General features: G+C 47.7%; 1 protein-coding gene across 2 annotated transcripts in view; it reads left to right on the plus strand.

The window, feature by feature from the left end:
• Positions 1–14,179, plus strand: part of Frmpd1 (FERM and PDZ domain containing 1) — an 88,488-nt gene that overhangs the window by 6,438 nt on the left and 67,871 nt on the right. Inside the window, exon 1 of one of the 2 annotated variants that reach the window (XM_013351948.2) lies at positions 12,257–12,280. The exons of the other annotated variant lie outside the window; for it this stretch is intronic. The gene's annotated coding sequence lies outside the window, so the exon portion shown is untranslated. Of the gene's footprint in view, positions 1–12,256; positions 12,281–14,179 lie in introns of those variants that run through there. 2 annotated transcript variants of the gene reach the window in all.

The raw sequence follows: 14,179 nt of genomic DNA on the forward strand, positions 1-14,179 counted from the left end.
CACACACACACACACACACACACACACACACACACATACAGGCTAGAAAAGAGGTGGCAGTAAAGATGAAAGTGTATTCTTTTAACCTCTCTTGAGGAATGATCTAAGAACTCAGCAGTTTCTGTAAAAGGGCAACATGGCAAATCTTCAAAAATCCTGAACGGAAGGAGCTTCAGAGGAATTCATCCGGATGTAACAGCACTCCTCTTTCTGAGATTTTGATTTAAGAGAAGACAGATGTGCAGGCAGATGAAAAACGCTCTACTTCCCGTCCACAGCATCCAGAATACGGACTGGGTGTAGGCCATGGCCTTTTAACCTTTCCTAACAACCCACCCCAAGTCTAACTCAGACATTGATATGTTAAGGTGGTGAGTTACTTCTTTGCTGTGTTCTTAGTTGCAAATACAGAGTTCAGAATGATAGTCTACAGCCGCACTACCCTGAATGCACATGAACTCACCTTAGAAGCTAAGGAGGGTAAGGCCTGGTTAGTATGTGGATAATAGAATTCAGAAGGACGCGAAAGAAAAAGCAATTATAGAAGGAAGATGGATGTTCTTTATTTCCTCTTAAGATAACCGAGCTGTTACCTGGAGTCTGTGCTCTCTCTGCTTTTCCTGGGAAAAGAACATCAAACTCGGCTGCGCAAGGCTCCCAGGCACCTGCTCAAGTGCTGTTTGTTGGCTGCTGGTCAGGTTGGAAGCCATGTCTGGCTGCAGCTCATGCCTTTCTGCCTTCTTCCTCTCTGGGGTCAGGGAACGTTTTTTGTATATGGGGCAGTATATGAGTGTTTATTTCTGGGGAGTTTCTCTGTTTAATTTTTTACAAAAAGTCATGTAATAATAAAAGTGAGAATATGCTTTATGCCAAAAACCTAAATTCACACAGACTTGAAGGATATTTTAGCTATGGGTCACAGACACCAAGGACTGCCAGCTGGTGAAGTCCACGCTTTGCCTGGTGCAGGAACTGGCCTAGCACACCCAGCGATCTGCTTGGGCCTGACCTTCCTCCAGTCACTCTGATCTCACCCTTAGTCGACTCTGATTATTAGGAAGTTTTTTTTTTTTTTTGTTAATACTGAGCCAAAAACCATCCTTGGGCAATGGCCACCCAATTGCCTTGATTCTGCTCTTTGAGCCTCCCCACCCCAACTCCCACATCTATTTCTTCATTCCTACAGTAGCTATGTAGGACATTTAGACATGCAGAGTCTGGGATCAGGTCCCCAAGTCTTCATTTTTCCAGGCAAAGTACATTAGTTTCTCCGGTGTCCCGAAAGGACTAAGCCAGGGCACAGCTGTGCAGGGGTCTGCTCAGCTCAGGTCCAGGGTTACTCACCTTACTTCAGGGTCTGTTTTTGTGTTGTTATAGTTGGAATTAGAGTCAGGGCCTGGCTTACAGCAACCCCAGCAAGCAAGGCTCAGCCACCTGTCCTGAGAGAGATAAGGGACTGGGAAAAGCAGAGAGATTTATTTGATATAAATTGGTCCAGTGACCCTTTGTTCCAAGACCATCATTGGAACATTAACATGGGCTTTCGGCTTAAACAAAGGAAGAACTGGGGCAAAGGGCAAGAGGTATGTGTAGTTAAGTAAGCCTGGTTTAGGTATGGTTTCAGTGGTCATAGCTTTGGTCTTGCAAGGGTGTCCAAAGAACTTCATATTGATTGAAAGGACAAGTTGTGTGCTCCACGGTGTGGCCCCACCCTTGTGGATCATGTCCTCAATTGGGAGGTAGATTGTCCCTTGAAGTTCTCTTAATCCAATTTAACTCAAAAGGAAAAAAGATCAATGACTTACCTCCAACCTTTCACCCCCTAAAGGGGGACAGTCCTTGGGTGATTTACACATAGACCTTCCCCCACTAAGCAAGTGACCCACAGTAAATGAGACACAGACCCAAAATGAAGGACTTTCTCCTGCTTTTAGCATCTTGTGGGCTCGAGAGGAGCCCATGTGGCTGACTCTCTGGGCTCAGCCTTCTCTGACTGCTTCTGAGGAGCTGTATTAGTTACCTGTGGATGCTGTAACTCCACCACACCGTGGCTTTTAAAGCTGTGGAGATCCACAGAAGGTTCCAAATGCAAAATCAAGGTGTTGGCGTTGCTGTCTTCTGTGTGGAGGAGGCAGGGGCAGAAGTAGAAGTGGGGGTGGAGCAGGGAGGAGCAACCTTCCTTGCTTTTTCAACTTATGGAGGCTGTTGTGTTTCTTCTTGGAAGAATCTTATTGTTTTTGCTTCTGTTTTCTTTTTCTTTTTTTTTTTTTTTTTTTTTTTTTTTGGTTTTTCGAGACAGGGTTTCTCTGTGGCTTTGTAGCCTGTCCTGGAACTAGCTCTGTAGACCAGGCTGGTCTCGAACTCACAGAGATTGCTTCTGTTTTTTTGAGACAATGCTTCTCTGTGTAACCCTGGCTGTACGGGAACTCACTCTGTAGACCAGGCCAGTCTTGAACTCACAGAGGTCCGCCTGCCTCAGCCTCCTAGCGCTGGGATTAAAGGTGTGGCCACCACCGCCCGGCTGCTGTAGTTCCTGATTGGCTCCCGTTTCTGCCTTCTTGACGTCTGCTTTCTGTGTCAGATCTCTCTGCTCTTTTTTTTTTTTTTTTTTTTTTTTTTTTTTTTTTTGGTTCTTCAAGACAGGGTTTCTCTGTGGCTTTGGAGCCTATCCTGGAACTAGCTTTTGTAGACCAGGCTGGTCTTGAACTCACAGAGATCCGCCTGCCTCTGCCTCCCGAGTGCTGGGATTAAAGGCGTGCGCCACCACCGCCCGGCTTGCTTTGCTCTTAGAAGGACACTCATGATGCATCTACCTGCACATTATAGGTAAACTGTTCAACTAAAGCCCAGTAACAGAATTCTGTGTCGAAAAAAGACCTTTTGTTCCCAAATAAGAGAATATTACAGATTCCTTATTTTCAGATTTGCATAGTTATTTCTTCTAGGGGATGCAGATTTTACTCAGCTCTTGGCTTACATTCTTTTGTTTAGGATTTTTTTTAAGTTTATTTATTTATACAGCATCCTGCCTGTAGGCCAGAAGAGGGCACTAGATCTCATTATAGGTGGTTGTGAGCCACCACGTAGTTGCTGGGAATTGAACTCAAGACTTCAGGAAGAACAGTCAGTGCTCTTAACCACTGAGCCATCTCTCCAGCCCCCTGTTTAGGAAATTTTTAAATTACATTGTGTGTGTTATCTGCATGAGTCTGTACCACGTGTATATCATACCTGGTGCCCTCTGGGAGCCACTGTGGGGGTGCTAGGAATTGAACCCAGGTCCCCTGGAAGAGCTGCCAGTGCTCTTAATCACAGAATCATCTCTCCAGCCCTCTGGTGGATATATGGTGGGATTGCTATGTAGACCAGGCTAGCCTCAAAGTATTTGTTTCCTGTCCTGACTCAGCCTCCTGATGCTGAGATTATAGGAATGTCCCAACACACCAACCCTGTCCTTTCTGTTCCCATGTTTTCATTCTTTCCTTTGGTTCAGCAACCTGGCTGCTCTTCTACTGGGTGCCTGTGCTCTTCTGATATCCATCTCCCTGTTTGGGGGCTTGGGGGTGGGGCCTCTGAGGATGAGGCTGCCCAGAGAAGTGCAGGTCTTTCTGGTCCATGCCCTCATTTCACCAGCGTGCTTGAGCTTGTCGGTGGAATTTTATCAATGGGAAGAGGCTGCTGCTGTTCAAATATTCATCAGCAGTTCTTAGACGCACAGAAGTCTCCCAGTGAGCATGCTCTGATGGAAGAGACAGGTCGGAGGAATCTATGTCCTTGTATTTTCCCCCCAATTTAGTCCTTATTGAACTTGTAGAGGATCATTTGTTTTCTCAGGGCCCATATACATATCTATTTCTATAAAACAAAGCAAAACAAAAAAGCAAAACCAGGAAGTGTTTGTTGGCAGCTCCAAAAAGAGTGTTGTTGTGTGAGAACTCCTTCCCCCTTCAACACACTTCATGCAAAGCCCTATGGTCTTTTAAACGTGATTCACAGTCTGCTGCTGGCTTCTGTCTAGAGCACCCAAAAGCCTTGGGGCGAGCAGGAGAGGTGGGTTTTATATGCAGTTAGCAGAGCTGGGGGAGGCTATAATCTGAAGAGCTCCAGATTCTGCTCAGCACGTCCCCTTTGCGCCCAAGGTTGCAGCCTCACCTCTGCCCAAAGCACCCTCCAAGGCTGCTACTCCGTTCGCAGTTCACCAGGCAGGAAGCAGAGGAGGGAGAGGGAGGAGGCAGATGAATCATTCAAGTGCCTGCCACACCTGACGCGACAGTCATTTGGCTCTGGGCAAGGTGAGATACAGAGACCCTTGGGCATGCGCTGGGGGAAGATCTCAAGAGGCTTCCAGAAGGGACTGGCATTTAAACCAAGCCTCCATGGATGAGTAAGACAGAGGGAGAAGCAAAACAGAACTGCTACAGCCTCACCAGGGACTCAGCCTGATGTCCAGGGCCCATGGGTAGATGCCCAGGGGCCAGGGTAATGTGCAGGGGCCAGGATTATGGACCATAGCTGGGTCGTAAGAATCTCAGGTTTGAAGGAGGCCTTTGGCTCACGTGGTAAGAAAGCTGTTCTCAGGGAGCTGTTTGGAGCCCAAAGGGCTGGATAGGAGCAGGGCAGAGATCTCTTCTGGTTTGGCTTGATGGGTCTAGAGGATGAGGACTTTCCATCTTGACAAGGCTTGTCTGTTGTAGCTGCTCTGATTCGGCTTCATTTTACCTGTGGCTGGGATGGGTTGCCTTTACAGGGCAGAGGGAGCCTCCCCTTCTGCCCCTTCCCAATTCAGGATGACACTCCCAGAATTGCTTGGTCATGGGGGATTTCTATAAACCCTGTACCATTTGAGGGGACCTTCTCCCAGGTAGACACTGAGCCCTGCAGGACACAGGCTCACCAACTGTGTTCATTGAAGCAATGAATGAGTGAATGATGGTGCCTGTGACTGCTGGCCCAGCTGCATCTGCCTGGCTTCCTGCCATTCCATGGCTCATTTTATGGTCACCAGGTATGTGGGCCTCTGGGGTTTTGTGAGGTATACCTGCTCCTGGAGTCAGTTTGCCCTGTCAAGCAAGTGCTGGCAAGAATTCAGGTGGTACTTAACTGCTCCAGCCTCTCAGAGATGGAGAAACCTCAGCCTGGCTTCCAGCTTTCTGAACTATGCCTTATTGTCCCTGTCATGGCCATGTGGTGCAGCTGGCTCCTCTTAGGGCCCCTTAGTCTTCATACGGGAGTCTGGAGGTCTGTGTGGTCCAGGGGAAAGTGTATATGTGTGTGTGTGTGTGTGTGTGTGTGTGTGTGTGTGTGTGTGTGTGTGTGTGTGTGTACGGACTTTTGACTCCATCAGGCCAGGTTTTTCAGGCTTGATGCACCAGGACCTACTGTTTAGTTGCTCGTTCATCTGATTATCAGGGCATGTTACAACTATAATAAAGAAGAGTCAGTAAATTCTCATCTTCCTCTTCTATTTGAAGAGCTGTCATGGAGAAGAGAGACAAGACTTGTTTGGTTGGCAGGGCATGGTGGCACATGCCCAGGCTCCTGATTTTTCAAGCCCAAAGCATTGGTGATATTTTTGGGTTTTATTCTTTGTGTTTGTTTTGTTTTGTTTTCTGAGATAGTAGCCCTGTTCACCATTCATTTTATGGTCATCATTGTTCATTCATTGCTTCAATCAACACAGTTCGCTGAGCTTGTGCCCTGGGGGGCTCAGCTTCCAGCTCCCAGAATGAGCTGGGAGGGCTTGGCGCCTACCTGGGAGAAGGTCCCAGGAAAAATGGGACAGGTGATGTAGAAATTCCCTTGTGACCAAGCAATTCTGGGAATGTCCTGTAGTTTTCTATGTAGCCCTGACTGTCCTGGGACTGGCTCCGTAGACCAGGCTGGCCTTGAACTCACACACCCTCCCAGATGCTTGGGTCTTCTTCTTTCACCAGTGGGCTGTCACCAACTTCTGTGAATCTGGAGGATGCTTCCGTGTCTGGGCCCGAGTGACTTCCGGTCCTTGCAGCTTGCAGCGTTTGAGGCTCCATTTAATGCCTCAACACAGGTTGCTAATCCACTGCCCAGAGAGTTCTTCTAGGCTTGAGAAACTTAGCCTGGTCTCTATAGTAGAGATGAATTCCTAGTCCAGGGAATCTGATGAACTTGGAGAATGCTCAGCATTTTAGCCCTTGGGGAAGAATTATCTAGACCTGTTTGCTGCCTTCAGGAAAACACAGATGGGAAAGGATTGAATTTTTGCCCTGAATTGGAATTGTCAGTGTGGAAAATCCCAGCAGAGATGGCTTGTGTTAGGGGCCTTTCTTCTTCTGACTTTCTGCAAAGGGGAAAAAAATTCAAATCTCTAGAATTGATTGACCTTTGTGTGCAGAGGCTCTTGGGATGTGCAGCTTGGTTGGACAAGTGCAGCTGTGTGCCTGAGAACCAGCTGTGTAGATGCAAAATTCACACCTGAGGAAAATTACTCCACCCTTTAATACGATTGTGTTCGGAAACTAATTTTCAAAGACAGTTTCAATTTTCCCAGCTGTCTGGGCAACAGATCCATACAGTCTGTGTCCAGGCATCCCCTCTCTTGTATTCTGCTCAGCTTCATTTGGTTAGATTCCCTACACGTTATAGATTGCCTCTGATGTAAGCTCAGGCGGGTGTTGAGGGCTTCAGGGTATGGGAGAATATATCACCAGCCAGCAGTCTTCTTTTCTAGCCAGGCTCCCAAGACTTGTGCCCAAGAGTCGTGGAATAGGCCCTCTGCTCACTGGAGATTGCTGCATAGATTGGTATGCCAGCCAGAATTCCTGCCCCAGGCACTGAGGTCCCGACGGATGGATGCTGAGGAGGGTTCTGTGGGGAGGGCTCATAGATGAATCTGCAGCAGAGATGGGCCAGGCGGGGAGCACAAGTCTAAACTAAGATGCTGGGGAAGAGAGTGGACCACAGGTACGTTTGGTCCGTGGCCGGTGCTCTAGCAAGCTTCTGGACTTTGCTCTTGTGATCCCCCCCCCCCCATCTCCCCTCTTGCTTAGCCCTGTTTTCCTTCCCAAGCTCATTACTGACCCTGGCCTGCCTTCTCTCAGCACTTTGGCTATTCTCTCTTAGCACGGTGCTGGTGGCGTCACAAACACCCTGCCTCCCTCCCGAGAGAGATAGCAGGGGGATAAAGAAAGGCTAAATGAAGTGACTGAAGCGTCCACGTCTGGCTCACTTGCTGAAACTGAAGTGTTTGCCGAGAGAGAGGCGTGGAGGTGAAAATGGTGTTCTGGTCCAGAGTGGGGAGACCACTGAGGTGTCCTCGGAGGCGGGAGAAGAGCAGACTGCCAACTTCCTGAGGATAGGAAGCAATTGTAAAAATACTCCGAGGAGTGCAGTAGACACTCAGTGTTTTGGGGACATCTCCAGTAATTAGAGAACTGCAAATAAAAGCACTGACACTCCTGTATTTTTTTCTTTTTCTTTCTTTCTTTTTTTTTTTTTTGCTTTTAATTTTTTGAGACAGGGTTTCTCTGTGTAACTTTGGAGCCGGTCCTGAAACTCACTTTGTAGACCAGGCTGGTTTCAAACTCATAGAGATCCTCATATGGAGCCTCTGCCTCCCGAGTGCTGAGATTAAAGATGTGTATCACCTCCACCCGGCTCTATTTTCTTATTTTTGAATGTCTCATGTAGCCCATGCTGGCCTCAAACTGTCTCTGTAGCTAAGGATGCCCTTGACTCTCTAATCCTTCTGCCTCCACTTCTCCAGTGTTGGGATTACAGACGTGTGCTGACTTACCTGGTTATACTCAGTGCTTGGGATCAAACCCCGGACCGCGATCATGGTGGACAAGGACCCTACCAACTAGGCTACACCCCCAACTACAGTGTTCCATTTATACGTCTGTCAAATTAAAGGACAGTGAGCATTTGGAGGCGGGCATTTTGGCTCTGTCAGCTTTCAAAACTCAGCTGGGTTTGGTGTACTCATAATACAAGTACTCAGAGGATGTGTGCGTGTGTCTGTGAGGGTCAGGATTTAATACCATCTGACTACATAGCCAATTCAAAGCCAGCTTGGGCTACAAACTGTCTCCCCAAACAAAACCCAACAAAAAGCTTTCTGCACTGGCATGCAGTCTTTCACTTGGTAGGTCAGTCTTAGGACTAACCAGAGTGTATCCGGCAAAGATATCTGTATCAGCATTGTCTGTAAGACACTGGAAAAGTACCAGGAATCCAGCAATAGGCCACTGCTTCCTACAGGATGCTTCTACGCATAGGACATTTTAAACTGTCGCAGAATAGCCAAGGCACAGGGGAAGCCAGGTTGTAACTCATCTAAAAGATAAATTCTCAAGTTATGTTGAAAAATGTGTTTTCAAACAAAAAGGAAGGATAATTAGTACCTTGGAGATTTTAAGAGAATATTTTCTTACTTCTAAAAAGATGAAAATTTTTTCTGCCAGGCACATGTACTGCTCTTCTAATCCGAGAGGGAAGATGATGTTATTTAAGAAGAGCAGAGACACTTTGGGGAGCATGGTTAGAGGCCGGGTGCCTTGAAAGCCAGCCCAGCACGTCGTCTGTCTTGCAGATTTCCAGACAGGTAGCGTTTTCGAAGGCAGCGTGGTCCCGGGTCCATTTGTGTGTGTATTTATAGAAGTGAAAGCCTGGGGTGGGGAGGAAATAGATTGATTTTTTTTCCCCTTGAACTTTTGAAATTATTTTCTCCACTCCATTTGTAATTGAACCCGCGCAGCTATTCTTATTTCTTCCTTTCTTGAGCTCTACGCTGGGCCTAAAAATATTAACTGGCTTAGGATGTGGGTTTTGCTAAAATAATTCCCCTTGAAGTCGTCATGGGTCCTCTCCTGCTTCGAAATGGGACCCCAAGGAAGACTACCCTCTGACATGTATTTTGCCCGTCTACTTGATGTATTTTGACCTTCATTGTCTAGCAACCTTAGACTCCCATGAAGGAGACCAGTCCTGGATGGTTGGGATAATGGGCCCCATCAACCATAGAAGGAAGGGACCCAGGGGCTGCATAGCAGGGCTGGGCACTGTGTGCTGGGCAGGTTGATGTGGGGGCCAATCTACCATCACCTTATCCATAGAGGTAACATTAGTCTGCAGAAAAGGAGATCAGAGGCGGGGAGTGTCTCGTTAAATATTAATTCTAGTGATGTCTTTTGCCACGCATCTTCAGAGAGTGCCGGGCATTTCACAGACATTACCTCATCATTCATTCTTGGGAGAAGTGTTCTTGGGTGAGAAGTTGATGGCAAGGGTGATGATCCTCTGTGGGCGCAAAGCATAGCAAATATTTTATTGTATTACTTTATTTATATACAAGGTGCTAATTATACTTCCAGACTTTTTATGTATATATATGTCTGTTTTTTCCCCCGTTTTACTAGTGTGTGCATGTGCCATGGAGAGGTCAAAGGGCAACTTTCAGGAATTGTTTCTCTCCTCCAATCTTGGGATCTAGGGATCAAACTCGGGTCAGCATATATGCCTGGCAAGCACTTTTACCTGCTGAGCCTTCTCCGTGGCCCAGTTTATTTTGAAACAGGGTGTCCTGTCACCTGGGTAGGCCTTGAACTCACTGTGTATCCAAGACAACGACTTTAAACTTCCGGTCCATTTGCCTCCACCACCGAAGTGTTGGGATTCTAGGCGTACCCCACCACCCACAGTTTATGCTGTGCTAGGGATCAAGAACACTGGGCAAATGCCCTTCTGACTGAACTGCATCTCTAGGCCCCCTGCTCCCTCTCTCTGAGCTAGAGTCTTACTCTGGAGCCTTGGATGTCCAGGAACTCAAAGTCCCCCAGCCTCAGCCTCCCAAACTGTTAAACTTGGTCAGGACTGGGTAACAATTGATAAAACGAAGCAGAGGTGTTTTTTGTTTTGTTTGATAAGCCCTCCTTCCTCAGGGTTGGTCTGCATTCCTCATGAATAAAATGGCCTCCCTGCTCTTCCCCCCACTAACATAGACAGCTAGGGTGATTCTGGGTGTAAAATTTAACCTCCTTGTTCCACACTTAGGATGTTTGTGGATTTGGCGTCTCTGTCACCCCTACCCTCATGCTTCAACCCCACTCACACTCCCTTTGTTTCTCTTGCTTGTTTTTTTTTTTGTTGTTTGTTTGTTTGTTTGTCTTTTTGTTTTGTTGAGACAGGGTTTCTCTGTGCAGCCCTGGCTGTCCTAGAACTCACTCTGTAGACCAGGCTGGCCTCGAACTCACAGAGATCCCTCTGTCTCTGCCTCCGGAGTGCAGGGATTAAAGACGTGCACCACCATGCCCACTACCCTTTGTTCCTTACCACCCTGAACTTTGGGTTTTGAGGATAGCCCAGTGCCTTACCCTAAGTACCTTCTCTTTGCAGTGTCTTTCAGCCCAGCTCTGCAGGACTCTCTCCTATGCTGCAGAGATGGGTCTCTTCCTGTACAGGGTCTCCCTGGCATCTAACTCTACTGTGAGTCCTCGTAGACTCCTGGGCTCCCTACCAGCTCTGGGCCTTGCTGCCTTTCACTTTGTGCGTTGGTGTCTTGTGTGTGCTCCTTGATGACATTTTCCAGCCGGGTTTTACTGCAGAGGCAGGTTGATGTTTCTCTTAGCACCTTGCATACACTCCATATGTAAGCGAAGTTCACTGAGTACAGCGTGAAATGGCCACAGTTTTATGTTGACAGAGGTTTCTGTCCTGCCCAGTCCTGCAGTTGTTAAGTCCCAAAAGAATCACACAGAGGTCTACATTAATTATAAATTGGTTGTCCTATTAGCTCAGGCTTCTTACTAACTCTTTTAACTTATATTAGCCCATAATTCTTGTCTATGTTAGCCATGTGGCTTGGTGCCTTTTCCAGCGAGGCAGTCACATCTTGCTTTCTCTATGACTGGGTCAAAACAGCAGACTGAAACTTCCCTCTTCCCATAATTCTCATTGACCCGCCTCTACTTCCTGCCTGGCTACTGGCCAACCAGCATTTTATTAAAAATAATACAAGTGATAGGATAAAAGATCATTGTCCAACAGTTTTAACAGTTTTAACTGAGGTCTGTGGATTGGTTTTTTGTTTTTTTGTTTTTTTGTTTTTTCGAGACAGGGTTTCTCTGTGGCTTTGGAGCCTGTCCTGGAACTAGCTCTGGTAGACCAGGCTGGTCTCGAACTCACAGAGATCCGCCTGCCTCTGCCTCCCGAGTGCTGGGATTAAAGGCGTGCGCCACCATCGCCCGGCGAGGTCTGTGGATTGTGCCTAGTCCCAAGGGTTGTGAAGGACAGAGGTCACCGATAGACTCCCCTTTGGCCTGACACTCCTCCTCCCATCCCATTCACGGCAGCCCTTGCCCGCTACGTGCAATGCTCACGTTATCACCAGTCTTCACCGTGTTGTCTGTCTTCGCTCATGGTGTTTTAGCACAGGTAAACAGACAATGAGAGCAACTCTACGGTTACCTCACATTCTTATTTTTCTGTTCTTTTCCCACCTCTTGTGCTAGGCGTCCATAGTGCACGGGATCCTAGAATTTTAAAGAGCTTTATCTGGAGCCTTCTCTGTTCCTGAGAGCTGGCACGAGGGCTCCGGTGGTTCCGTGCCCCACCTGGGGCAGGCTGCGTGCGGCTGGGCAGGTCATTTAATCTTCCGTGTCGTCATTTCCCCATCTGTTAGGGAGGATAATGTGCTTGGGGGTGACCTGCCCCTCCGCGCTCCCTCCCGTGAGGCTTAGTGAACTAATGCTCCCGCGATTAACGTCAGCTGAAGGTGACTGGGCAGAACCAGCAGCTGGGGACCAGGTGTTGGGTCCCCAGAACGGGTGTTATCGTCTGTGTCGTCCTTGACACAGGCCAGAGGAAGCCAGTGTGCCAGTCAAGAGCCTCTAAGGTTTCCTCCTCTGGCTGGCTCAAGTGGCTGAGGTCTTGGGGGTGACAATGGCATCCAGAGGACTTCCAGGCTTGGTTCACTGAAAGGAGAGAAGCCAATCTTGTACTGAGAGCCCTGCTGCAGCCCAGCAGCAGCAGCAGCTAGGAGGACTCAGTCTTGGGAGCAGTGGCGCCTGGGCCGGAGACTCTGCCGCTCTGCCCACATGGCCTCACTGTTCTCTCCACTCCTCCTTATTGATGAGCTTTGGAAGCGGCATTGGGTACTCACACGCCTCTGGTTGCAATCCTGGGAATGGTGGCCTTTTTTCTTTAAGACCAGCCTGGGAACGGTGTCCTGGGATGAAGGGAAGGTGTTGTTGTGGAGAGGAGCTGAGGGATTCACGCCTTGGAGGAGCCCCTTCAGCTCAGACTGGTGAGTGGTCATTTCTCACTCAGAAACAAGTCCTGTTTTCCCTAGACTGCTCTCAGAAAGGGAACCACTTTGTCTATTCTGTAAGATTCTGTACGTGTGTTTAAATATATGTGTGTTTAAATAAATATCCATTTCAATAGCATGCTTGTTCTCAAACATTCCTTAAAAATCTGTCTGAGTAAAGGCCCCTTTTTAGTCTTAATGTCATTATAATTATCAAAGTTTCTTCTCAAATATATCTGGTAAATATCTTATGTCTGTGTGGCAAACACTTGTATTGTTAATCGTTTGTATGTAGATAGCATAATTATTAAATACTTATGGCACTAAATTCCTCACCATTTTTCAGACTTATGAGATTGTGGGATGTAAATACCAAGAAGATTTTCCAGGTTCTTTCTAGGGTTCCTTTGTTTGTGTGTTTGTTGTGGGAGTGGGGCATGGGTGCCATGGGGCAATTATGAAGGTCAGAGGGCAACTTTCCGGGAGTTGGTTTTCTCCTAACGTGGTGTGGGTTCCAGGAATCAAACTCAGGTTGTCAGGCAGCAAGCTGACTTGCCCGCCCCCTGAACCGCTCGCTTTCAAGTTCATATCCCCACTCTCTTGTCTACACCTCTTTAGACATTGTAGACAGCAGCCTTTGAGTTACACATAAGATGGGGAACATTCAAGGTTTTACTGAACTTTTCTCTGTGCCTTGATCTAATCACAGTGAAATTTCTAGTCTTAGGTGACCCTGCCTTACCATAGCTAGTGCTAGTTCCCTTGACCTAACCTCGAGTCCCTGGTTGACCTGACAGTCTACTGGGTGTGTTTTGGTAGTGGAGCTCCCTTCAGGGTCACATGCCTGTGGTTCAAGTGCTTGGGATTTGGAGCTGGAGGAGCAGGAGTTCAAGATCATTATTGGTTGCATAGTAATCTCAAAGTCAGCCTAGGCTACTTGGACTGTCTCGAAAACCAAAAATAAAATGGAGGGGCAGAGAGTTGGGGAGGTGTAAGGGAGGGAGATTAGGGAGGAACCACTATGTAAAACAGGCTAGCCTCAAAATCACAGAGATCCCCTCGTGTCTGCCTCCCAAGTGCTGGAATCAAAGGCGTGCGACACCATGCCTGGATGGAGTGTAGAGTTTTGCTGTGGAAGATTTGGGGCTAAGTCAGTGCGTTCTAGGCAGAGGGAGAACAGGTAAAGGCGCGGCAGGAATGCGTGGGTAGCTTTGGAGGTTCTCTGAAGGTGATGAAGAAAATGATGCGGGGTAAGCAGGCCGGTACCCAAAGCAGGAGGCTCTTGTAGCCACCTAGGAGTCGTTCCTCGTCCTGGAGGCAGTAGGGAGCCGTTGAACGGTTCTCATAAACTAGGCCTGCGCAGAACTGTGTTTCCAGGGGGCTTAGCAGGCAGTGTGGGGCGGGGGGTATGAGCGGAGCCTCTTGTTTATCTTGCTCTATAACTTTTGTCTCCGTGTGTTGATGGATTGGAAATTGTCTTAATGTTTAATTGGAAGGTAATTGCTTTTCTTATGATGGCCACTGGACTTTGAGAGGGCGTAGATTATTGTCTGGGGGAGGCAGCTCTAATTTTATAATTGGGCATTGCGTGGGGAAATAGAAACTGTTTAGCAGAATGACTTTGTAGGAAACGTTGATAACAAACTGCTTCCTTCCTTCTCTTCTTCCTTTTTAATATCTTCTTTTATCTTTTTGTGTTCGCTTCACCCAGTAATGATCTGGGGATGCCAGACTCCATAAAATCTGCCCGTAGTGAACACCTAAAACATGGGTTTGTTCTCCTTTTCCAACTCTTGTTCGTCTTACCTCTCACTCAAGACTGATTGTTCGGGCGCCTGAAGGAGGCTCACCTTGCAAGGCTCCGACATGTCGTGGTGGTGGTGGTGGTGGTGGTGG

This window comes from Microtus ochrogaster, linkage group LG5 (assembly GCF_000317375.1).
Source record: "Microtus ochrogaster isolate Prairie Vole_2 linkage group LG5, MicOch1.0, whole genome shotgun sequence".
Classification (NCBI taxonomy): domain Eukaryota; kingdom Metazoa; phylum Chordata; class Mammalia; order Rodentia; family Cricetidae; genus Microtus; species Microtus ochrogaster.